Source organism: Macrotis lagotis, chromosome X (assembly GCF_037893015.1).
Source record: "Macrotis lagotis isolate mMagLag1 chromosome X, bilby.v1.9.chrom.fasta, whole genome shotgun sequence".
NCBI classification, from domain to species: domain Eukaryota; kingdom Metazoa; phylum Chordata; class Mammalia; order Peramelemorphia; family Peramelidae; genus Macrotis; species Macrotis lagotis.
In genome coordinates, this window is record NC_133666.1 from 509,214,804 (window position 1) to 509,239,083 (window position 24,280).

A 24,280-nucleotide genomic window follows, 5' to 3' on the forward strand; every position below is an offset into this window, starting at 1 on the left:
TTGAAGAGAGACAGGTAGGTGGTGCAGGATAGGGCTCTTGACCAGAAGAAAGGAAAACCTGAGTTCAAATTCAGCCTTATGTATCTATTATTTGTGTGAAACTGGGCAAGCTACTTAATCTCTCTCTGCCTCAGTGCCCTCGTCTGTAAAATGGGGATAATAACAACTACCTCCCAAGGTTGTTGTGAGGATAAAAGGAAATAATAATTTAAAAGGGTAGCATCATGTGAAATATTAGAAGGGGAGAAATCTAGGAGATGCAGTGGATAGAGTTGAGACTGGAATCAGGAAGATGAGTCTTCATGAATTTAAATATAACCTCTGACACTTCATAACTGTGTGACTCCAGGCAAATCACTTAACCCTATTTGTCTCAGTTTCCTCATCTGTAAAATGAGCCAGAGAAGGAAATGGCCAACCACTCCAGTATTTCTGCCAAGAGTTAATTGTGTCCATCCCAAATAAGACACAGAGTCAGATTTGACTGAAACAATTGAACATCAAGCTATTATTATTACTGATGAAAAGAAAACCCCCCTCACAATAAGAGCTTTCCAACAGAAGTGTGTACTGAAGTCTTGGAACATCACAAATGTCTCTAACTAAAGATCTTTGGATGGAAATTGGATGACCACTTGTCAAGGATGCTATAGAGAGAAATCCTGTTCAGGTACAAATTAGTCTATATTATCTCTGAGGCTCTTTCCAACATTTAGTGTCTGATATAAAAAAAAAAGAAAATGAAAACTAATACATGCCTAAACATGGGAAACAAGGAAAGCAAGTGTTTTAATGTAGCACAGTGGCAATCCATATGGTACTTTGTTTACTTCCCTTTGCCTTTCTATACCATAAATATGTGAATGCAACAGCAAAGCAAAAAGTGCTAAGAATCTATATTAAATCTTTATTATTTTGACAATACAACTGAGACTCATGTATGCATGCTTAGAGGCACTAAACAATTCTCTATTTCCTATCCCAGAGAAGAGAGATGGGGTGTTATAGCACAATATTGCAAGTAATACTATAACAAATATTCTATACCTTTTATTAAAGCTCAAATTTCACATTTCACTGAAGTGTAGGGGATGATGACAGAAGAAGCAGCTTTGAAAGTTCCAACCAAGTCAAAAAGACTTCAAGTACCAGCCTAGTAACTGACATTTTGCTAAACCAGGATTAACTTTACTAAATTTGGAAAGTCTAACTGCCAGAAAGGTAGTCACAAGCTGATGAAAATTGTTTTTCAGTCAGAGCAGTTCACAAAGACTGTCTCCTGAGGCAACAAGTAATGATGTGAGACAGTGGGGGGAAGTACCCATACTGACAAAAACCACACACATAAAATAGCATGACACTGACCTGTAATTCTACAGGATGATATCTCTAGGAAGAATTCCCTTTTTTCACAATGCCCAGCTTCATTTTACAAGGTCTTTCAGAGTGGAATCAACCATTATAGCATCCTTTCTCCAATGACACTGTCCAGCTCCTGCTTAAATTCTACCATGTTGGGGGCAGCTAAGTGGTACAGTGGATAGAGCATAGACCCTGGAGTCAGGAGCACCTGAATTCAAATCTGACCTCAAACACTTAATAATTGCCTAGCTGTGTGACCTTGGGCAAATCATTTAACCTCATTGCCTTAAATAAATTCTGCCATGTCCTCCTCCAATATGAATGGGTCTAGTTCTTCCAGGTTCTTGACTACACAATAAACATTGCCATTCACACCCCTTTGATAAGCAGGACATTCACAACTTATTCTTCCAGTAAGCTACCAAGCCTTAAATACTATTGGATCTTACCATCTGCCCTCCAGATCTCCAGGCACAGTTATTTACCCTGCCTGGACCTAAAGATCAATGACTTTTTCCAGCTACCATTGCAACAGAATTCTCCTGTACCACTATCTCCCAAGATTATAATGTGAGCTCTTTGAGTGATTGTATTGATTGCTTTTCTAATTGCTTTCTCAATGCTTAACAATTCTTGGCATCATGGTAAGTTCCTTATATATTCTTTTTCAAGAAATGAGCAGAATTTTCTCCCCAAGAAAATGTTATGAGACCTCTCCTACATCTCAGCAAAATTACTACAAGTTCTGTTGGAGTCAGGACTCAGGGGCCTATTGCTTAAAAGTTTAATTTCATGGAAGATTTCGAGTAAGAATATGAAGTGAGAGAAGGGAGAGGGGGAAATCTTGTTTTTGAACCAGAAATCACAATTCTTTCATAGAGTGTTTGCTGTCATTTACATATTATTAATTATAAAGACAGAAAAGCAAGCACCCAATGGATGCCTAATTAAGATGTCAAACTATGACTTCAAATGGATCACTTTTCGTATCCTGCTAGATAAACTTTTCATGGGGCTGTTATTAATATTCCAGCACAGCAAAGGAATCATTACATTAAGCAGCGCCTTGCTATCAAGCTTACAGCTACATAAAGCTCCTGGTACAGAACCTCAGAGGCACTCATTTATTTTTTATCATTGAGAGACTCAGGTCTCAGAATCTTACCTGTCTTGTATTGAAATTTTATAAATAAATCCAGTTCTCAGAATGGAAAACCAATGAGAAAATTCAGTGAAAACATCCAACTAGAAAATACATGAAGACCTGCTGTGGATATATAGTACAGCAGAAAATATAAAGATTTGGGCTGGCCAGGGTGGTAGTACACACCTCTAAACCCTCAGGAGGCTGAATTGTAAAGGCTAAGTTGATGGGGTCAACACCAATTATGTGAGGGGGAAAAAGGAGACTAAGCCAACTAAGGAAGGCCAAAGTGATGAGGGGAAGGGAAGAGAGAGAAGAGAAAGGGAGGACAGGAGAGTCAAAGGTCTTTTCCTAAAGGAACTAATAATTTATTTAGAAAGTAGGCTCAATATCCAATAGATAGAGCAAATAATAATCAAAAAAAAAATACCTGTTTGACTTCAAACAGAGGTCTTATGTACTACCTGATTTCAGAGGTGAGAAAGATCAAGTTGTTAAGGGACCCAAACTGCAATTAGAAAGGGCCAAGAAGCTGAGGCTGTGTTAGCCTCACCTAGATATTCTCCAATGTGTTTTGCTGAGTTGATGAAATGCAACCCTCAGTCCTACAACAGCTGTTATTGTTTAAGCTTTTATAGGTTGTATCATATTATTTCCTGAAGGGCTTTTAACTGGTACAAGTTTCTGGTGTATTCACTGCTATGCTGTCAAGATGTCTCTATTGCAAAGCTAATCTTCTATAAAGCATAAATAACTGCATAGGCGACTGCCAGTACCATGTGATTTGAAGGACATAGAAAGGTCCTCATGATGCAAAATATCTTCCCCACATACATTCCCCAAAATTTCCATAATCCTTATCACTTTATAAAAAGGTATTGAAGGATCATTACTGTAAAATAAGTATTATTTAGAAGATACAATATTAATATATATATATATATATATATATATATCAGTATCTAAGCTAGCATTCATGGATCAGTTTAGTTGGGCAGTCAGTCAGCAAAGCACTAGGTAATATGTGCACAGGACAGTTCTGAGACCAGAAGGACAACGTGAACATTATGCTGGTAAAGTCAAGATAAAAAATATTGATTAAATGAATACTCTATACTAGGCATTGTGTCAAGGAGTAGAGTCAAAAGAATATTAAAAGACTTAGAGAAAGACCTTTGGAAGTCAGACAGATTCTCCATTTAAAAAAAATGTATGGAAGACCTTAAAAAGATAAAAAAAACCAATAATGAGAAGGGATGGATGAGTAGCAATCTATGTTGCTATTATTGAATTGTTACAGTACTGTCAGAATCTTACCTGTCTTGTATTGAAATTTTATAAATAAATCCAGTTCTCAGAATGGAAAACCAATGAGAAAATTCAGTGAAAACATCCAACTAGAAAATATATGATGACCTGCTGTGGATATATAATACAGCAGAAAATATAAAGATCTGGGCTGGCCAGGGTGGGAGTACACACCTCTAAACCCTCAGGAGGCTGAATTGTAAAGGCTAAGTTGATGGGGTCAACACCAATTATGTGAGGATTTGGAATTTTCTTGGAAAAGATGCTAGAGGATTTTACCAATTTCTTCTCTAGATCATTTTCGAGATGGGGAACTGAAGCAAACAGGATTCAATGACTTGCCCAGGCTCACAGAATTAATAAGTATCTGAGGCCAAATTTGAACTCATGTGCTCCTGACTCCAGGGCCAACACTCTATCCACTATGCCACCTAGCTGCCCTCTAGCAATCTGTACCACCTGAAAAAGTACCAAACTTGGGAAAAATCAATGATTCCTTGAAGTAAACAACTACATAAAAATAATACAAGAAAGAATTTTTAACAAAAAAGTTAGGAAACCTATAATTCAACAAGAAATTTAATTCAGTTTTAAGCCCTGATAGGCAATAGAAAGCTATTAATTACCCTAGCCAATGGTAACTTAAGCCCACAGTCAGGATAAGCCTGGACAAGAAGTATGAAGGAAGGAGACCAAAGAATCAGTCAAGTCATAAATGACTATTAAGATCAAACAAAGATCTAAGTAAGATTCTCAGTAGACTATCACAGAGCTAAGTCAGAGAACCAGACAGATTCTAAAAGTAAAGAGCTCATCAATTTCTGATAACTTTCATCAAAAAGATTGTGAAGAAAATCTTGAAAATCTTGCCAAATTTCATTGCACAAGATTGAAAGTACCAAAGGAAAGAAAAATAAGGAGAAATTTTTTAAAAAAATATATTCCAATAGACATTTTGTCTAGAAATCAATACAATCAATTTACATATTTGAATTCTAACAGCAAATATGTAATCAAGTTTTGAATACAGAGCAATGAATTCTGCCAGAAGTCATTAATAGACAATTCTGAAGAGAAAAAAGGAAAAACATCACCCAAATTTCCAACCTGAGAAAAATGCTAAGAATTTTCTATAATAAATCTATAGTTTTGTTGATTATAAACATACAGTAAAGAAGTCAACTTACTAAACTCTTCCCCAAAAGAATTTGTTAAACTATTGTAACCTGCCAAAATTAAATGGGATGGGAGGGGAGGTGTAGTGTCCTGGGACTGGGAAGAATGATTAAAATCACATATCTTGACTAGGTTATCTGTTAGGACTTTAGAGATATATGCTTTGATTATTCTTTCATTCTACCCCAATTCCCCAAAAAGATTTTCCAAACCACTGGGCTTTTGCATCTGACTTGTAACTGAAACCTCTCAGAAGTGTTTTCTCCCCATTAGAATGTGAGTTCCTTGAGAGCAGAGATTGTTTTACTTTTCTATTTGAATCCCCAAACAGTGATTTTACACATGGCAAGTACTCAATAAATGGTCTTTCATTCATGCATTTATTCTTCCAGGGAAAGAAGATAAATAAAAATTTATTTACGCCTTCTGTTTTTTCCTCTATCACTAAAATTTATCTATTTCCTTCTTCCTTCCTATATAGCAAATAATATATCCCAAATAACAAATAACATTCTCTAAAGAGGTATTACATTAAAATAGATATCCCATAAAATAAATAATACTATCAAAGGCAAAAAAGAAAAGAATCATCAAAGCTAGCCAATACATCAAGAAAATCTGAAAATATATGCAATGTACCACATTCAGAGATGTTATTGGTAAGAAGAATATCTCCATATACATCAATATATTTGTAGCAACACTTCTTATCATAACAAAAAATTAAATTAGAAAGAAAGTAGATGTTTATCACTGGAGAATAGTAAAACAAATTGTGATACATAAATGTCATGGAATATTATGGTTCTGTAAGAAATGATGAATGGGACAAAAAAAGAGAAGCATCGAAATGTTATTCATTCAATCTTTAAGCTTTTGGAACTAATAAGAAGCTCTGGCAGGTCCTATCCAGTTGGACAGGCTTCACACATGACCCTAGTGATGGACTGAATATAGCCAAGAAAAACTTGGCTAACATTGCAGAGGCTCATCCCTAACCTGACATGTCATGAAAAGAATCTACTAAAGTAGAGAGGGTCTGCCTAGGTGGAAGGCAAAGCCATATCCATGAGACTGCAGATACTTGAAGTAAGTCCATATTCAAGGGCTATCTTTAATAGATCTGTCATAAAATTAACAGCTTCCTTGATTGTTTAATGGCATGCCCTCTTCCAAACTGATGAACTATTATCTACAGAGAGGACTGTTATGAGAGAGATGAAATATATCATGAAAAACAGGTAGAGATATAGCTATTCAAGAAGCCAGTCTTTAGAGAGTGTGAAATATGATAGGGATAGTAAGGTGATACAGTGGATAGAGTTCCAGAGTCAGGAAGACCTAAGTTCAAATCCAGCCTCAGCACTTACTACCTATATGACCATGGTTAAGTCACTTGACCCTGTTTGCCTCAGTTTCCTCAGTTGTCAAGATAAGGAAATGCAAACCATTCCGATATCTTTGCCAAGAAAACTCCAAGTGGGGTCACAAAGAAACTGATACTTCTGAAGCAATACAACAATAAATATGATAAAAGATATATTGATCTAGTGACACTACTACTAAATCTATACCCCACTAAGTTCCCAAATGTACAGAAATAATCATAGCTACTATTTTTTTATGGTGGCAAAGAACTATAAAAATAGATGGTGCCCATGAATTGGAAAACAACTGAACAAGTTATATAATATGTAAATACAATGGAATATTATTGTGCTATAAGAAACAATATAAGAGAGGATTTCAGATATGCCAGGGAAGATTTGCATAAACTGATACAAAGTGAAGTGAGCAGAACCAGGAGAAAAATTTACACAACAATATCAACATGGTAAAAATAAACTATTTTGAAAGTCATAAGAGCTCTGATAATGCAGTCTTTTCAACCAGGATTCCAAAGGATTGATCATGAAGAAGGTTACCTGATTTCTAAAGAGGTGATGGACTAGATATACAGAATGAAACATATTTTTTGGACATAAATAATGTAGGAATTTCTTTTTTATGACTAAATCTTTGTAACATATGTTTTGCTTTTAATTTTTCACTGGGGAGGGGGATGTGAAAAGAAGAAAAAATGCTTGAAAATTTAAAAAATTTCTTGAAAACAAATAAATATGATAGTTACTTGGGAGCTCAACAAAGGATCAAAGATTAAAAAACATTGCATTTTGGTAATACTTTTTTAAGTAAAGAAGAAAACCATATAGTAAGGTTTTGATTATATTTTGGAAGAGAGTCAAATAAATATAATAGAAAAATTATTCCTATTTGGTTTTGGAATTTCTTATAGTTAAATTTGAATGATACTGATCTTCCCTTAGTAAATACCTAACACAGAAAATAACTGAAATTTGTCTAGTTTTCCAATTAGAAATTCTGTTCAATTTCTTCTTTGAAAACAAATATATAAACAGCTCTATCTCAGCTGTCTCTTAGTATCAGCCTAAATTGATGTTTTCATTCAAATCTTTCTGGAGCAAAAATGACATGGAAATGATTGAGTTTCAAAATATATTCCTGCTACATCCAAAATGAGAATGAATATTGTTTTTTATATATATATATATATATATATACATATATATATAATAAACAAAGTAAGTATTATGAATAAATACTGTCAATAAAGGATGATGTTTATCTTCCTCCCCCAACAAAGTAATTAAACAGACTAATGTAGGTACTGTCAATAAATTTGAAAATCAAGATTAGCAGAGGATAATCCAATAATCACACACAGTGTTTAATTAGGGAAATCTCACAGGATCTGTGAAGCAGTAGTCTGCTCTCTCTTTTTTTTAAAAAGATTTTATTTATTTTTGAGTTTTACAATTTTTTCCCCCATCTTGCTTCCCTCCTCCCCCATCCCCCACAGAAGATAGTCTGTTAGTCTTTACATTGTTTCCATGGTATACATTGATCTAAATTGAATGTGATGAGAGAGAAATCATATCCTTAAGGAAGAAAAATAAAGTATAAGAGAGCAAAATTACATAATAAGATAACAGGTTTGTTTTTTTCCTAAATTAAAGGCAATAGTCCTTGGTCCCTGTTCAAGCCCCACAGTTCTCTCTCTGGACACAGATGACACTCTCCATCACAGACGACCCAAAATTGTCCCTGATTGCTACAATAAAGGAATGAACAAGTCCATCAAGACTGATCATCATCGCCATGTTTCTCTTAGGGTGTACAGTGTTCATCTGGTTCTGCTCATCTCACTCAGCATCAGTTTATGCAAATCCTTCCAGGCTTCCCTGAATTCCCATCCCTCCTGTTTTCCAATAGAACAATAGTGTTTCATGACATACATATACCACAGTTTGTTAAGCCATTCCCCAATTGAAGGACATTCACTTAATTTCCAATTCTTTGCCACCACAAATGGGGTTGCTATGAATATTTTTGTACAAGTGATGTTTTCACCTTTTTCATATTCTCTTCAGGGCATAGACCCTGTAGTGGTATTGCTGGATCAAAGGGTATGCACATTTTTGTTGACCTTTGGGTATAATTCCAAATTGCTCTCCAGAAAGTTTGGATGAGTTCAGAGCTTCGCCAACAATGTATTAGTGTCCCAGATTTGCCACATCCCTTCCAACATTGATCATTGTCCTTTCTGGACATATTGACCAGTCTGAGAGGTGTGAGGTGGTACCTCAGAGATGCTTTAATTTGCATTTCTCTAATAAATAATGATTTAGAGCGCTGTTTCATATGACTATGGATCGCTTTGATTTCCTCATTTGTAAATTGCCTTTGCATATCCTTTGACCATTTGTCAATTGGGGAATGGCTTGTTGTTGTTTTTTTGAAAATTTGACTCAGTTCTCTGTATAGTTTAGAAATGAGTCCTTTGTCAAAAATACTAGTTGCAAAAATTGTTTCCCAATTTACTACATTTCTTTTTATCTTGGTTACAGTGGTTTTGTCTATGCAAAGGTTTTTCAATTTAATGTAATCAAAATTATCTAGTTTGCTTTTAATGATGTTCTCCATCTCTTCCTTGGTCATAAACTGCTTCCCTTTCCATATATCTGATGGCTAAACTACTCCATGATCTTCTAGTTTGCTTATAATATTGTTTTTATGTCTAAATCCTGTATCCATTTTGATCTTATCTTGGTATGGGGTGTGAGGTGTTGGTCTAATAGTAGTCTGCTTTCTTAAAACCATCAACACTGTTAAAAAAAAAAAACATGAAGATGGTTCCCACAAATGTATTCATGGGATCATAGAATATAAAGTTAGAAGGCCCTTAACAAGTCCTTATCCCATTATCCCTAATTATAAATCTAAAGAAATTGAGACCCAGAGAGTTATATCACTTTTAAAGGCCACACTGATAATGAGTAATAAAATAGAGATTCAAATTAAGGTCATCAGATTCCAGATACAGTTTTCTTTCAATTATTAATTCCTCTGAGAGCTGCATGAGGTGTTATATAATGATGAACTCTCATCTTTAGGAACTTACAAAGTAAAAAGAAAGCACTGTCTAATCTAGTGGATAGTCAAGTCAACAATCATGCCAAGGACTATGCTAATCACTGAGGATGCAAATAAAGACATAAACAGTTCTGACTCTCTAGGAGCTTACACTCTAATGAGGAAGACCACAAACTACAGGTTCTATTGCTCAATCACCATTGTTTGTCCTTTAAAAAGGACCAATGAAGTCAAGATGCTAGATTTGTCCAGCATGGGTTTGGAAGACACTTGGAGATGACTCTGGATTTGTACATCTCATGCTTCTTTTTGCTACTGTGATTCTGCTTTGTTCACAGAGTACAGCATCTTCTTTGATAGTGGCTGGAGACTATTAAAACCACTTCATTTTAAAAGCCTTCCTCTCCCCAACAAAGGTCTCATTTCTTCTGAAAGGAGTCAGTTCAAAGACTTGAATTTATTGTATTAAAAATGATGTATGTAATAAAAAGGTTTGAATTATAATTTACATTCTAATACTGATTGAAAAAAATGAGAGAGAGGTCAGAGCAGTGGAAGAAATAAGATACACAACATCAGAAGATACTGTTTAGTTAACCCCAAAATTCCTTACACTGAAAGGGAAAAAATCACTAATTAACAAATAATATCTCTAAGAAAACCAGACAGTAACCTGGTAGAAGTTAAGTCTAAACCAACAACTCATAGCATATGTCAAAATAAGCTCTAAGTGGATAACTTAGACATTAAAAAGTCACATCATAAATAAATTAGAAAAGCAGAGAAAAATTCTTTTGGATCTATGCAGAGGGGAAGAGGTCATGATTAAACAAGTGACTGAGAGGATCCACACAACAGTAAAGATATGATTTTTAATTATATAAAATTTAAAAGTGCACAAATCTAACACAGTTAAAAAATAGAAAGAAATTAGGTTAACAGAAGGAGGGAACGGGAAATCTTTTCAACAAGTATTCCTGATAAAGCTCTTATTTCCAGGATATGTAAGACAGTGATTCAAATTCACACTGAGATCCATTCCCCAATAGAGAATGGTCAAAGTATATTTGCAAAGTTTCTTAGAAAGTCATATTATCTGATTTCTCTCTCATCACATTCAATTTGGATCAATGTACAATATGGAAACAAAGTAAAGACCAACAAATTGCTTTCTGTAGGGGGTGGGGTGGGGGAGGGAAGTAAGTTGGGGGGAAATTGTAAAAAATCAAATAAAATCTTTAAAAAAAGTCATATTATCAATAATCATATTTTTAATTGTTCTAAATTCTCCAATAAATAGAGATATGTAAATTAAAGCAATTTTGAGGCTTCCTTTCACCCATAACAGATTGATTTAGATGACAAAAGAGGAAACTGACAAACGCTGGTAAGAATGTGGAAAAACAAACACACTTGTTCACTGTTGGTGGAACTGTGAATTGGCCCAGCCATTCTGGAAAGCAGTTTGGAATGATGCCCAGAAAGTTACTAAACTGTGCATATCCTTTGACCCAGCTATACCACTACTAGACCAGTGCTTCAAAGAAATCAAAGGAAGAGGGAAAAGATCTATATATTACAAAAATATTTTTAGCAACTCTTTTCATGGTGGCTGAAAATTGAAAACTAAAGGTATATTCACTGGAATGGCTAAACAAAATTGTCATATATGAATATAACAGAATATTAATGTGCCTTAAGAAATGATGAAATGGACAGTTTCAGAGGAAAAGCTGAGGATCATTATGAACTGCCGCAATGTGAATTGAGCTGATCTAAGAGAACAATTTTTACATGATAAAAACAATAGTGTAAAATAACTCAGAAAGATTTAAGAACTCTAAGCAATGCAATGATAAATCAAGAATCCAAAAGAATGAAGAAGACACATGTCAACTCCTTACAGAGTCAACTCCTAACAGAGAGGAGATCATCTAAAGATGTAGTAAAAAAAGATATATTGTTGGATATGGCTAATACAGAAATTTGTTTTGCCAGACCAGGTAGACATGCACTGAGGGATTTGTTATGGGGAGTTTATTTGTTTTGAATTAACTCAATGGGAAAGTAGACAGGATAGTAGGAGATACAGAATAATAATGGGCAGCTAGATGGTGCCAGGTCTAGAGTCAGGAAATGAGTTTTCCTGAGTTTAAATTCAGCAGGTACTTTCTAGCTATGTGGCCCTGGGCATGTACTTGGCTTAGTTTCCTCATTTGAAAAGTGAACTTGAAAGGGAAAAAGCAAACTATTCCAGTATCTTTACCAAGAAAAGCTGAAATGGAGCCATGAAGAGTCAGAAACTACTGAAAAATAAGTGAATAGAATAGTAAAAAAAATTTCCAAAATTTGATCTTCTGAAGTACCAGATATCACTGTTCACATTAGAAAAGTCAAGGAAAAAATAGCTAAAATACAAAGTTCAGGAATACAGAGATAGATATATATGTCTTTACAGATGCTATGATTTAAATATATTAAATAGATATTGAATGGCTAATTGCAATTGTCACTATATACATATATATGTGTGTGTGTGTGTGTGTGTGTGTGAATCAATGTCCCAATCATGTATATTTGTTGTTATTTTGTTCTTATTTTTGTTCAGTACTGTCCAATTCTTTGTGACTCCCATTTTGGGGTTTCTTAGAAAAGATATTGAAGTGGTTTGCCATTTTCTTTTCAGCTCTAGATTCTGATTATGTGTATCACAGGTGTCAATAACACTATCCTTGACACTTACAAGTGCTGCAGGAACCAGAATAAATATAATTGGGAAATATTTTTAAAAATTAATAATAGTACAGTAGAACACAGATAATGTAATATTGGGTTTTCTAAGTCAACATCAGGCCAGCAGGTATCTCTAAGAATGCTTAGTGTCCCAATTCTTAGTGTCCGAATCAATGATGCAGGTGATTTGTCTGAACTCTCAGGATCACTGCAAGTAATCAAATTTCTCACACATTTTTTCTAAGGGAGATGGAATCCCAGTGAGCTATAGTAAAGATGATGCAAAGGATAAGGGATCAGTCATCTGATTGTGCAATTCTGCTCTCTAAAAATCTATTCAAAATAAGCATATATTTCTGAGTTATGTCACTCTATTGCCCAAACCCATTTCCATGACATTACAATTTTTCCTCTTCCAGTTGACTATAATTTTTCAAATTCCCAAAGCATAGTAAATTTTGAAGAATTTTTTAAGGACCAAAATATGTCACAGTTTAACAGAAAAACAAGGGAAATGGAAAAAGAAAAATTCTGCCTATATGCAAAGGTTCTAAAAAGTTTAGAGCATATTAAGATCAAAAAAGTCTGCTTAATTTTTCTGTGAAAAAATTACAACCTGGACAAGTTGCTTCAACTTACTTTCTGAGCATATTTCCTGTTAGTCCCTTTAATTCATACTATAATCCAATCAAGGAACCTACTTTTTTTTCACTCAAAACATTCCATCTCCTGCATCTATTTCCTTTGATTGAATGCAATTCAATGCTACTTTGAGCCAGGTACAATTTAACTATCCCACCAATCACAATGTCAAGCCCAAAATAAGTACTTAATAAGTGCTGGTTAATTAATTGATTAATTAGAATCCCTAACATCATTCAAAAATCATTTTAAGTGCCAACTCTTATATGAGACTTTTCTTGATCCCACTGGCTACTTTTGCCCTTCACTGCCCTCCCTAGAAAAAAAAATTATCTTACATTTTCTTTACAAATGCTTTACATTTACTTTAGGTTGTTTACCACAACCCCTTCAACATCTAGCTGCCTTGAGGCCAGGTACTATTTCATTTTTGTCTTTATGTCTCCAGTACCTGGTACATAGGTACTTAACTGCATAAACAAATTGAATTCAAGCATTGAATAATTGATTGCTTCACTGGGTTGTCAATTATGTCCCAAAAAGGGTAAAGTTCACCAGATGACTTAGAATGGAAATCATGATCAAAGAAAAAAGAATCTCATAAAATAGAAGTAGTGAGGTAGGTCTATAAGCAATACATTCAACATTTGTTAATATTTCTAACTCAGAAAGCCTGCCTGTTGAAATTCAGAATTTTGACAGAAAAATTGTATAAGAGAAAAAATAACTATAGATCTTTTAGAAATACTGATCCTCTCCATATATCAATAATGGATCTTATTTTGCTGGCTTCAGTCTTATTAGAGGTTGGTGTGTGAGTCAAATTCATTTGTGATGTAATTAGACTGATTGGCAAAAATCCATAAATTAGATCCGAATTCAAGTAGCTTTCACATCTCTTTTCAATCAATACATAATTGAGATACTCCAACAGTTCCCTCCTAAATCAGTTGTTCAGCCTTCTGTCAGAGTCAACAACACTCAAAGATCAAAAGTTTGAGTAGCACTATGGAAGAAGTTAAGGAATACAATGCTATTCAAGCTTGTCCCAATCTTGATCTGGAAGGATTAAGTAAGTACAATGAGAAAGTCCCTTGACAATTGCTGCCCTTTCTCAATAAATTCTACCTAGTGAAGTCTTGTCACCACCAACCTAGAACTGTCCAAGGGAATTTTTTGGTTTATCTTTTGCAATGAGATCAATTAATACATCTTTGTTTAGCATCTATAATGGGAAATGAGAAGATCAATGAAAAATGGAATGAAGTGAAAATGCAGAGGAGGATCCACTCAAGACAGAGTCTAGAGTAAACCCACAGGTAAGGGATAGGCCATGGATGGTGATCCAGCAAAGGAGCGTGAGGAGTGGTCAGAAAGTTAGGATAAGAACCAAGATAGAGAACTATCAGAGAAACCCACAGAAGAGAGACTATCCAATGAAAGACAGTAAGCAACAATGTCAAAAACTTCAGAGAGGTTAGGAAGGATGAAATCAATGATGATTTAGAGACAGTTATTTAACTAAGTGGTAAAGTTAAAAGCTAGATTACAAGGGGTTGAAAAGTGATTAAAAGGAGAGGGAGCTTTTCCTAAGATTTTTGGCTATGAAAGGAAGGATAGATATGGTAGAGTCAAGGGAGGATAGTTTCCAGATTTATTCATGCATTTAAAAGAACAATGATGATTCACAACAATCCCATATTCACTCACTTAGTCATTCATTTAATTCACTCAACTTTCCTAGACTTGAATACTTCTGTATGTATAGGTAGGGAGACACTGGAGTTTAGAGATAAGGTGTAGATGATATTAGAACAATGATGATAATTTGTAATGCCTTAGTAATGCAAATGAAAACCAATTACACTTATTAGACCAAAGGTACCATGAAATTTTCATGCTCCCTCTCCAAAGATTTATGAAATCTCTCTACCTAACAAGTGACATCCTGTACTATTTCTCTTCGATTCTGGTTCATCTACACTCACTAGAGAATCTTTTTAAAATGCCATTTTTAAAACTATTTACTTACATATATCAACCACCATTCTTTAAACCTCTTCTTTCACTTCTCATACTTTACAGTGGTCAGTTACCTCAGAAGATGATGAAGAACAGATCCATAACTAAGAATGTATCTATTTCAAGGCACATAAACTTAATCCTAAGCAAGTGTTTTCTAAGTTGAATGGTTGAACATATGATAGGACAAGGTCTCCTACTGCAAATGGTCATCTCCAATTGTCCTGATCCATATTTGGCCACTGGACTCAGATGATTCTGTAGAAGAAAGTGTTGCTGGCAACTATGCACAGCACCTCTCACTCAAATTAATTTATGTGCATGTCATGGTCTTCATCGAGAACAAAGAACAAAGTCAAACAACACATTATTGGAGGGGAAGACAGAAATCCCAGAAAACTGATTCAAGGTCATTGCTAGGGAGGCCAATTATGCTGGAGAGAACATATAAGGAGGATGCAACCCAGTTCCTCACCTGATATATCCCTATTAACCCAAGTACTCTTGCTAACAAGGTGCTAAATTCTAATGTCCCTGGTTCTTGAAGGATAGCAAAGCACCTTCTAAATGTGTCATCTTGGGAAAAGCTCTAATTGTTCCTAGAAGATGATCTTAACTTTTGTTGAGAAACAGTATTGGCCTTAGGATCAGGACAACATGCTTTTAAATCTCACCTTGAACTTATGTGACCAAGAATGTCTCACAACTTCTCTAAGAAGCCTCCCCTTGTTTATCTGTAAAATAGAGACAATAATCCCTGTAGCACCCTCCTCATAGAGATGATGTAAGGCTGGCTTTGTTATACTCACAGCCTGTGGCAAATATGTTTAAAGAATTTTTATGTTACAAAAATACTTTTCGACTCAATGAAAGCCTGCACAAGCTGTGCAATCAATACAGTAAAAATCAACACTGTCCCAATAAACAGGGCATAAAGATGTCATGGTAATATATCTATGATTTAAATGTGTTAAATAGATATTGGTTAATTTCAATTGCCCCAAAAATACTAAATGTAATTCAAGTGCCTCACAAATGTAAATATGCATATTTGTTATCGTTCTTGTTCAGTTGTGTTCAAGTCTCTGCGACCCCATTTTGGGGTTTTCTTGGCAAAGATACTGGAGTGCTTTGCCACTTTCTTCTCCAGCTCATTATACAAATAAGAAACTGAGACAAAGAGAGTTAAGTGACTGGTCAAAGTTACCTAGCTGAGGATAGATTTTAACTCAGGAAGAGTCTTCCTCATTCCAAATCCAGCACTCTAGCCACTGCGCCACATAGCAATCCAAATAAGTATATATCAGGGCTCTTCAAAACATAATTACTCAAAAATATCCACATTTTTATCAAAGATTTAGATAAAAACATAGATAGTATACTTTTCAAATTTCCAAATGTCACAAAGTTGGGAGGGATAGTGAGCACACTGAGTGATATTTTATAATCCAAGATCTTGACAGACAAGAACATTGGCTGGATCTAGGAAGATAAAGTTTAATAAGGATAAACTTAATGCTGTATACTTGTTTTGAAGAAATTTATTTCAAAAAAGGGGGATGGGAAGGAATTACTGGACATTGAATTAAATGAAACAAGATGTGAATTTTAGCTAAATATGTTAATAATATGATATAGCAGTCCCCTCCCTTCTCCCCAAAAACTAATACTGTCCTTGACTGTATTAAGAAAAATAAAGTGTTATGTAAAAGAGATGTAATAGTCTTTTGTTATTGTTTGGTTGTTATTCCATGGAGCACAGTATGCCAGACCCTTTTTGAAAACTGTCCAAGTTCATGTCCACGTTTCCTTGATAATATCTATCTATATCATCTTCTGCCATTCCCTTTTACTCTTGCTTTCAATCCTTCTAAACAACAGGGATTTTTTCCATTTGCCCCATCTTTGCCCCAAGCTTCAGCTTCAATATTTGACTTTCCAGTTTCTTTAAGTTTTTATTGATTTGATCTTCCTTTCTAAGGGACTCTCAAATCCCTTCCACCACAATTCAAAAGTCTATTCTGCCCACTTCAGTTTTCCTTATAGTTCAAGTCTTATAGTCAAACACTACTACTAGAAGAACATATCTTGAACTACATGGACCTTTGCTGACAAGGTGATGTCTCTGCCTTTTAGTATGCAGTCCAAATTTGCCACAGCTTTCCTTCCAAGAAGCAAGTTTCATTTAACTTCATGTTTATAGTTACCATCCTACTTAGTTGCATTACATGAGGAATAACATTTCAAGGAAGACAGGGATAAAGAAGAAAGTGTACAGAGAACAGTAAGCAGAATTGAACTTAGGATCATGGTATAACCTCATCATCTGGAGGACTTGGGGATGATTAGCCTGGGGACAATGAGTTAGGACAGATGAAAGCTCACTTAGGTATTTATGCCATTTGGAATAGAGATTCTGCTAGACCCCACAGGGCCCAAGTAGAAGTAAATGATACAGGGCAGTTAGGTGGTGCAGTAGATAGATCACTGGCCCTGGAGTCAGGAGTTCAAATCCAGCCTCAGATACTTAATAATTACCTAGCTGTGTAACCTTGGACAAGTCACTTAAGCCCACTGTCTTTCAAAAAACAAAAAAAAAAAGAAGATAGAAGAAGTAGAAGGAGAAGGAGAAGGAGGAGGAGAGGGAGGAGGAGGAGGAGAGGAAGAAGAAGAAAAAGAAGAAGAAGAAGAAGAAGAAGAGGAAGAAGAAGAGGAAGGAAGAAGAAGAAAGAAAGAAAAAGAAGGAAGAGGAAGGAAGAAGAAAGAAAAAGAAGGAAGAAGAAGGAAGGAGAAGAAAGAAAAAGAAGGAAGAAGAAGGAAGAAGAAGAAAGAAAAAGAAGGAAGAGGAAGGAAGAAGAAGAAAGAAAGAAAGAAAAAGAAGGAAGAGGAAGGAAGAAGAAGGAAGAAGAAGAAAGAAAGAAAAAGAAGGAAGAGGAAGGAAGAAGAAAGAAAGAAAAAGAAGGAAGGGGAAGGAAGAAGAAGAAGAGGAAGAAGAAGAAAGAAAAAGAAGGAAGAAGAAGAAAGAAGAACAAGAAGAAGAAGAAGAAGAAAGAAAGAAAGGAAAAGAAGGAAGAAGAAGAAGGAAGGAAGAAAAAAGGAAGAGGAAGGAAGAAAAAGAAGAAAGAAAGAAAAAGAAGGAAGAGGAAGGAAGAAGAAGAAGGAAGAAAGAAAAAGAAGGAAGAGGAAGGAAGAAGAAGAAAGAAAGAAAGAAAAAGAAGGAAGAAGAAGGAAGAAGAAGAAGAAAGAAAAGGAAGGAAGAAAAAAGAAGAAAGAAAAGGAAGAAGAAGGAAGAAAGAAAGAAGAAAGAAGAAAGAAGAAGAAAGAAAAAGAAAGAAAAGGAAGAAGAAGGAAGAAAGAGAAAGAAGAAAGAAGAAAGAAGAAAGAAAAAGAAGGAAGAAGGAAGAAGAAGAAGAAGAAGAAGAAGATGATGATGATGATGATGATGATGATGATGATGATGATGATGATGATGATGATGATAGAAGTACAAATGGAAAAGGAGCAAATTTTGGTCTGATGTAAGAAACAAATTTTTTTCAGTTACCCAAAAGTGAAGTGGATTGCCCAAGGAATAATAGGTTCCTCCTCACTAAATTATTTATTCAAAAGTTGCTCGATTCATCAGGTATGTTGTAGAAAGGATTCCTGTTTGAATTCAAGTTAAGTGTCTGAGATACTTCCCAATTCTGAAATTCTGGACATCAAATGCTGACTATGGAAAAGCCTGGTCCTCCCCGCCAAAGTTGTCTTAGATTCTGTCTGGGTATACTCAAAGCTTTTATTCCAAAGTAAGTTAACAAATCTCTCTCTCTCTCTCTCTCTCTCTCTCTCTCTCTCTCTCTCTCTCTCTCTCTCTCTCTCTCTCTCTCTCTCCATACACACACACACACACACACACACACACACACACATACACACACACAAAAGTGATGCTTGTGGATGGTTGTAAAAAAATATGTTTAACCATACACAGAAAAAATCATTGTCAATTTGGAAACAAAAGTTATAAAACACTGAACCAGAAATGAACTTTAAGTATCCAGTCCAACCCATCCTCCCACATCCCATACCCCAGCTTATTTTACCATTAAAAAAAACTAAAACCTCAATTAAATCAGGACTTGAGTAAAATAACACTATCTTCTCAAATGTCATCATTATTAAAAGTGAAATGGCTTATTTTTACATAGTTGAACATTTCTTCATACTTTATATTAAAAACATATTTTTAAAAGATGCTGCTAAGCACATCCACGTGAATGAGAATAAAATAATCAAGATTTCAAATCCTGCTGCTGTTTAAATGAACAGCATGAAGTATGTTCAGTTAAAATTTTAAGAGTAAACAGGAATTATTGGCTAGGATTATAAATTATTATAGCTATTGATGTATATCAATAATTGGCAAAGTAAATTTAAAAAGCATATGAAGTGGTTATTTAAATGGCATTTGCAAAGATGGAGTTCTATCTAAATAAAAGGATGCTATCTTTCTCTAACTTGGTTTGTACAAGATTCTCCCAGTAACCTTAACATTCTTATGTAATTTTTATCAATAAGGTATTTTCTTTTCCTATCTACTAGTAAATTATATGTGATGAAAGTGATACCTGAACTTTCCTACCACCATTCATTCAAAAAAAGATAAATTGAATATAACATCCCTCTAGCTAAACCTTCATATAAAAAGTAGTGTTTTGTGAAATTTCATATCAGAAAAATGAAAACTCAGCAATTTAAATTTGATTTCAGGTGAAACACTGTGATTTTAAATGTTTATGGCCATTGTGGGAATTTGAGAAGAGGAAGAGTATTTTGCACAGAAATATTTAAAAACATGTGAGCTTCTTGATTTGAAGTTTTACAAACCACTCCCAAACAATCATTATTTTTTTTATATGTATTGAGGTTCAAAACTAACTATAACACTAAAAAATACCATCTAAAAATCCATCATCACCATTGAAAATGAAGCATCTGGATGAAATATACTTCCCTCCTCTCAGAGAGTTGGAGGACTATGGTTACAGAAAGTTGCATATACTATAAGGCACAGTTGTTCTATAACACAATTATACTCAACTTTATTACAAGAATGGTTTTAATGGAAGAGTAGTATGTTGGAAAGTGACTTCAGTGTAAAAAAAACAAAGTTTCTTTTAAATAAATGAAAAAAAAATCAAACCTCAGCTTGAACTATTCCTGAAGGAGTTCCTGCTTCTATTGTTATAGCTTACTTATTTCTAAAAACAAACAAGTCCACAATTCATTCTTTTGAAATAGTACAGATACAAGTAGCAAATCTGTATAAATATGGGTGAAAATGAATATATATATTAAAGAAAATATTTTGGATCCTTCTAAACCATAAGTTAGAAAATTTCAGTGAATTCTCTGAACACTCTACCTTTGAAATTTGTTAAGCATTCAACTTGTTAGATGAAACTTTCAACATCTCCACATCATTAGAAAAATGGACACTATGTTGCTTTGCATTATGGGGAATGAAAATATTTTGTGATATGAAAGATTAGTCCCAAAATTTAAATATCAATTTAATGAATTTGTTCTAAAATCATAAAGCAAATCTCATTTCTCTTACTTTGACAAAGGTACAATTTTTTTTCGGAGAAATTAAAGTTGTCCCCAGAACCAATACATTTTGATCCAACCATGCATCTGAAGAAGTTTATTTGGTATGTAGGATTTTCCAGTCATTCCTTCAAGTGACAAGCACATTTTTAAATTTTCATAAAGTCATCTATCTTAATCTCCAACTTGAAGAGCACTACAGAGATTAGCTAAAACTCATTTTTACAGATGAGGAAAATGAGGCCAAAAAGATAAAGTGACCTTTCTAAAATCATACAACTGTTTAGCAGTAGATAAAAATTCCTTTATTACTTCTTTTTTCTTCTTCCAAAACAACTAAAAGACCCTATTCCTAATTTATAATAAGTTTTATGAAGTAAAGTAACTATCTCAAAACTTTTCAAGTACCCATAATTATCATTTATTTCTGAAAAAATTCAAAAATCACTTGCTTGAATCACTTTTACAAATGAATTTTAAATACTGGAAAATAAACTATTTTCATATTACTTGTATTATCTATCCAAAACTGAATTGGTTTTTCTCAGTAGTCAACACTGAGTCTCTTCATTATTTTCTGTCTCTAAGGTCTCTGCCTGGTATATATCATAAGATAAGATTAAAATATCACTTAGGCTATTTCTTTATTAGAGTAATAACTCTTTGGCAAAAGAACTTTTTTTAAACAAGTTCTTCAGGAATTCATTTTTGCCACAGTCTTCTAAATCAATTTTGGATTCCACTTGCTGAATGGAAAGTCTAAAGAAAGCGTTGTTCAAAATATCACAGTAGAGAAATAAGGTAACATAATGTGCTTATATGCAAATGGTGCAGATATGGCATTTTTATAATTGCAGTGAATAAAATGGGGCATCTACTCAGTTGACTCTGCTGACCAGAAGGAAGACAAGGACAACAACAAAGCACTTCTTTCCTGAAATCTATCACTTTTCTAGTGATCCAGGAAACAAGACTTTTCTGAAAACTACGTTGACTGAAATTATACTAACTTTGAAATATGTCTTTTACTTGTAAATCATGTGTTGATTATAGATAAAACAAAAGTAAAAACTAAACATTGCAAGATTCGTGTAATTTCATCTGAAATATTCAAATCTCGAAACACAGGCACAAAGAGAAAAGAAACACTGTCAACAACCCAAAGCAGAAAAACAAACAAAAACCAATCCATCAAATATTTTTTGCCAATAACATAGATATCACCATCAATAAGGACCATTCATTAATGAAGTTCCCAAAAGACACATACCTTCTATGAGTAAGAGAATTCCCAAGGACGAAGGTATATTCCCAACAGTAATCATGTCACATCCAAAACTCCCAGTGTCAAACTCTTAAATAATAATTCCAAGTGAGGGTTGATGTCTTTCACTCATTATATGTTTGGCCTGTTTATTTCCATTTTAGAAATGTCCAACAAAAACAACGCAGCATGGAGAAGGTACCTTGCTAGAAAGGTGTTCTAGCCATACAATGCTTCCTAGATGTTGTCCATCAATCATTCTGGGACCTATACAAATGAGGTAAAGTTAACTTCGAATGTATAAACCATATATTAAAACATCTAAAGTACTTTGAACATCACTATGTTTTCTCCCAAATTTAAAGAACAAAAACCATTCTAAAGCCAATGTTTTAATAATGGAATGTATTGCCTTCTTCTGTCAGATACTACCACTAAACAAGGGGAATTTTCCAAGTTATTAGCAACAAATTCAGTTTGATGCTTCATTTTGAGTCAAACTGTGAAAAGGAAGTTCCCTAAAAGTAACTGATGGTGTCTCGGAAAATCTTCTGGTACTAATACTGTAGGAGAAGGGGGAGATAGTAAGTTGAATAAAATAGTGATTAATCATCACATAACTTGCTTGATCCTAAACGACCCTCAATTACTTCTGATTAGCCACTAAAATATAAATAAATATAAGGCACAATGGCTAATGCCCAAAGTATTCTCACAAGTTTTGCCTCTAGAATAACTCTCCCAAGGGTATTACTAAGAAAACCTATTCACTCAATGACAAGGCAGAATCACAAAGTTTCCAAAACAACCCCCAAAAAGTGAAAGGGAGTGGGGAAAGGAGATTTTTTTAAAAAAAGAATTGGGTTTTCCTGAGTTGCTAATTATTTTTCCTATTTGGGCAAGAATAAACTCAGGGGGGTGGGGGGAATCAAAAGTTAAGATACTTAGAAATAAAGTTGGGAAGTATTTCTTTTCCAAAGAATACCAGACTGAAAGCCCCCGGGTGGGAAACGCCTTGCGAGTCTGAGGAGGCATTCATTACCAGCCATCCCTTTCTCTCGGGCGTGGCAGACAGAAACAAAAGGTTAAGGTGCGAAGGCGGGGCGAATGGGCTGGTGGGAGCCTTTGGAGCTTCCATCCCTTTTCTGTACATTCAGTTAACAGATGCTTTGAAAGTTTGGGCTTTGGGCTTCGGAGGAGAGAGTAGGTGGGAACTGCGGTAAGGGGGAAGAGGTGCTGATGGACGACAACAATTACATTGGTTATTCTGGTTGAACCCAACAACTGGAAGGGATGGGAAGGCCACCTCGAAAAACCCTTGGTCCACTGGCAGCTTCTTTCATCCCTTTCCTCCTTGTTGCGCAGTACCTGGGGCATTCACTCCCCAACCCAAACTTGCCGAACTCTCCATCTATTCCCTGCAATCCCCTCCCCCTCCCCCTTACAAACAGGCAACATTCCAAGCCCAGAAGGACCACATGCCCCCGACCTTCTTCTTTCCCTCTCGAATCCTATTGTTGTTGGCCCTTCTTTGCACTGTACTGGGAGTTCGCAAAGCACTGGGCAGGCAGACAGCTAAGTTATAGAATGACAAGATAAAACGCTCCTCGCCCCCAACCTCCTCTCTTTCTCATGCTACGTGCCCTTCCCTTAGTCCCGCCGTGTCCCAACAAAAATAAACTTCCCCAAATTCGGGAGATTTAAGACTGTTATGGCCGGGGGGGAGGGGGACATAGAAGAGAATGAGGTTAGCAAAGGATACGTTTCAGATGAACAAAACTCACAGCAACGCATAAAAGAGCAAAGTTGGACTTTAGCTTATTATAAAAACAAAACAAAGAACCCAAATCTCTGCGTGTTTGTAGAAGGAACAAAAGAGAAGAGAGTTGGGGAGAGAAGACACAACTTACCAACAAAACTTTGCTTAAGACTTCTCTGTTCCCAGCAGGGCAGGGCGGGGAGGGGTTGAGGGTAGGGGAAGACCTAGCCAGATAAGGGAGAAGAAAAAGAGATAAACAAGGAAACAAACTCACCTTCTTCTCCTCCCTCTTTTATCCATTCTAAAGGAGATGATTCTCTAAGTCCAGTTCCTAAAGCCCCCGAACTTAGTGGGTGCTTGGCACTGGAGAGTCACTCCACCAAAGTTGTGAGAGGAGAGATAACCAGGCGTCAGGGAGGAGGAGGATGGAGAGAGTTCATCAGAGTTTCCCCTTTTGTTCCAAGTCCCGGAGCAGACAAAGAGCCGGCGAGCGGCAGCAGGTTTCTCCCTCTCACCCCCTTCTTCCTCTTTCCCTCCCTCACTCTCCTCCCCGCCACCCTCCCTCTTCCCCACATCATCCAGCCCCAGTGTGTAGCCAAAGAAGCAACTCAGGTCTGCCTCTGTCCTCTCCTATTTTCTTTAGTCTCTTATCACCGCAACTTTCCCCCCAACCCGCGTTTTCTACGACCTCTTCTTCAAAACTTCCCTCTAAGTGAACATTGTGCCTCTCCCCTCCCTCCCCAGCCCACTCGTCAAGGCTCTCGTCCTTCCCTCCTTTCCCCTCCCGTCCCCAATAAAATTACAGGGGGGTGGGGGGGGGGGA

At 35.5% G+C, this 24,280-nt stretch overlaps 1 long non-coding RNA gene across 13 annotated transcripts in view; it reads right to left on the reverse strand.

Moving 5' to 3' along the window:
• Nucleotides 1–23,989, reverse strand: part of LOC141502231 (uncharacterized) — a 481,284-nt gene extending 457,295 nt beyond the window's left edge. For 12 of the 13 annotated variants that reach the window (XR_012472465.1, XR_012472461.1, XR_012472464.1 and 9 more), the window contains exons 1-2: nucleotides 23,732–23,989; nucleotides 21,705–21,965 (exon numbers count right to left, since the gene is read on the reverse strand). This is a non-coding gene — a long non-coding RNA (uncharacterized LOC141502231). The other variant, XR_012472463.1, reaches the window with a different exon arrangement.
• Between the last annotated feature and the right edge of the window lie 291 nt (nucleotides 23,990–24,280).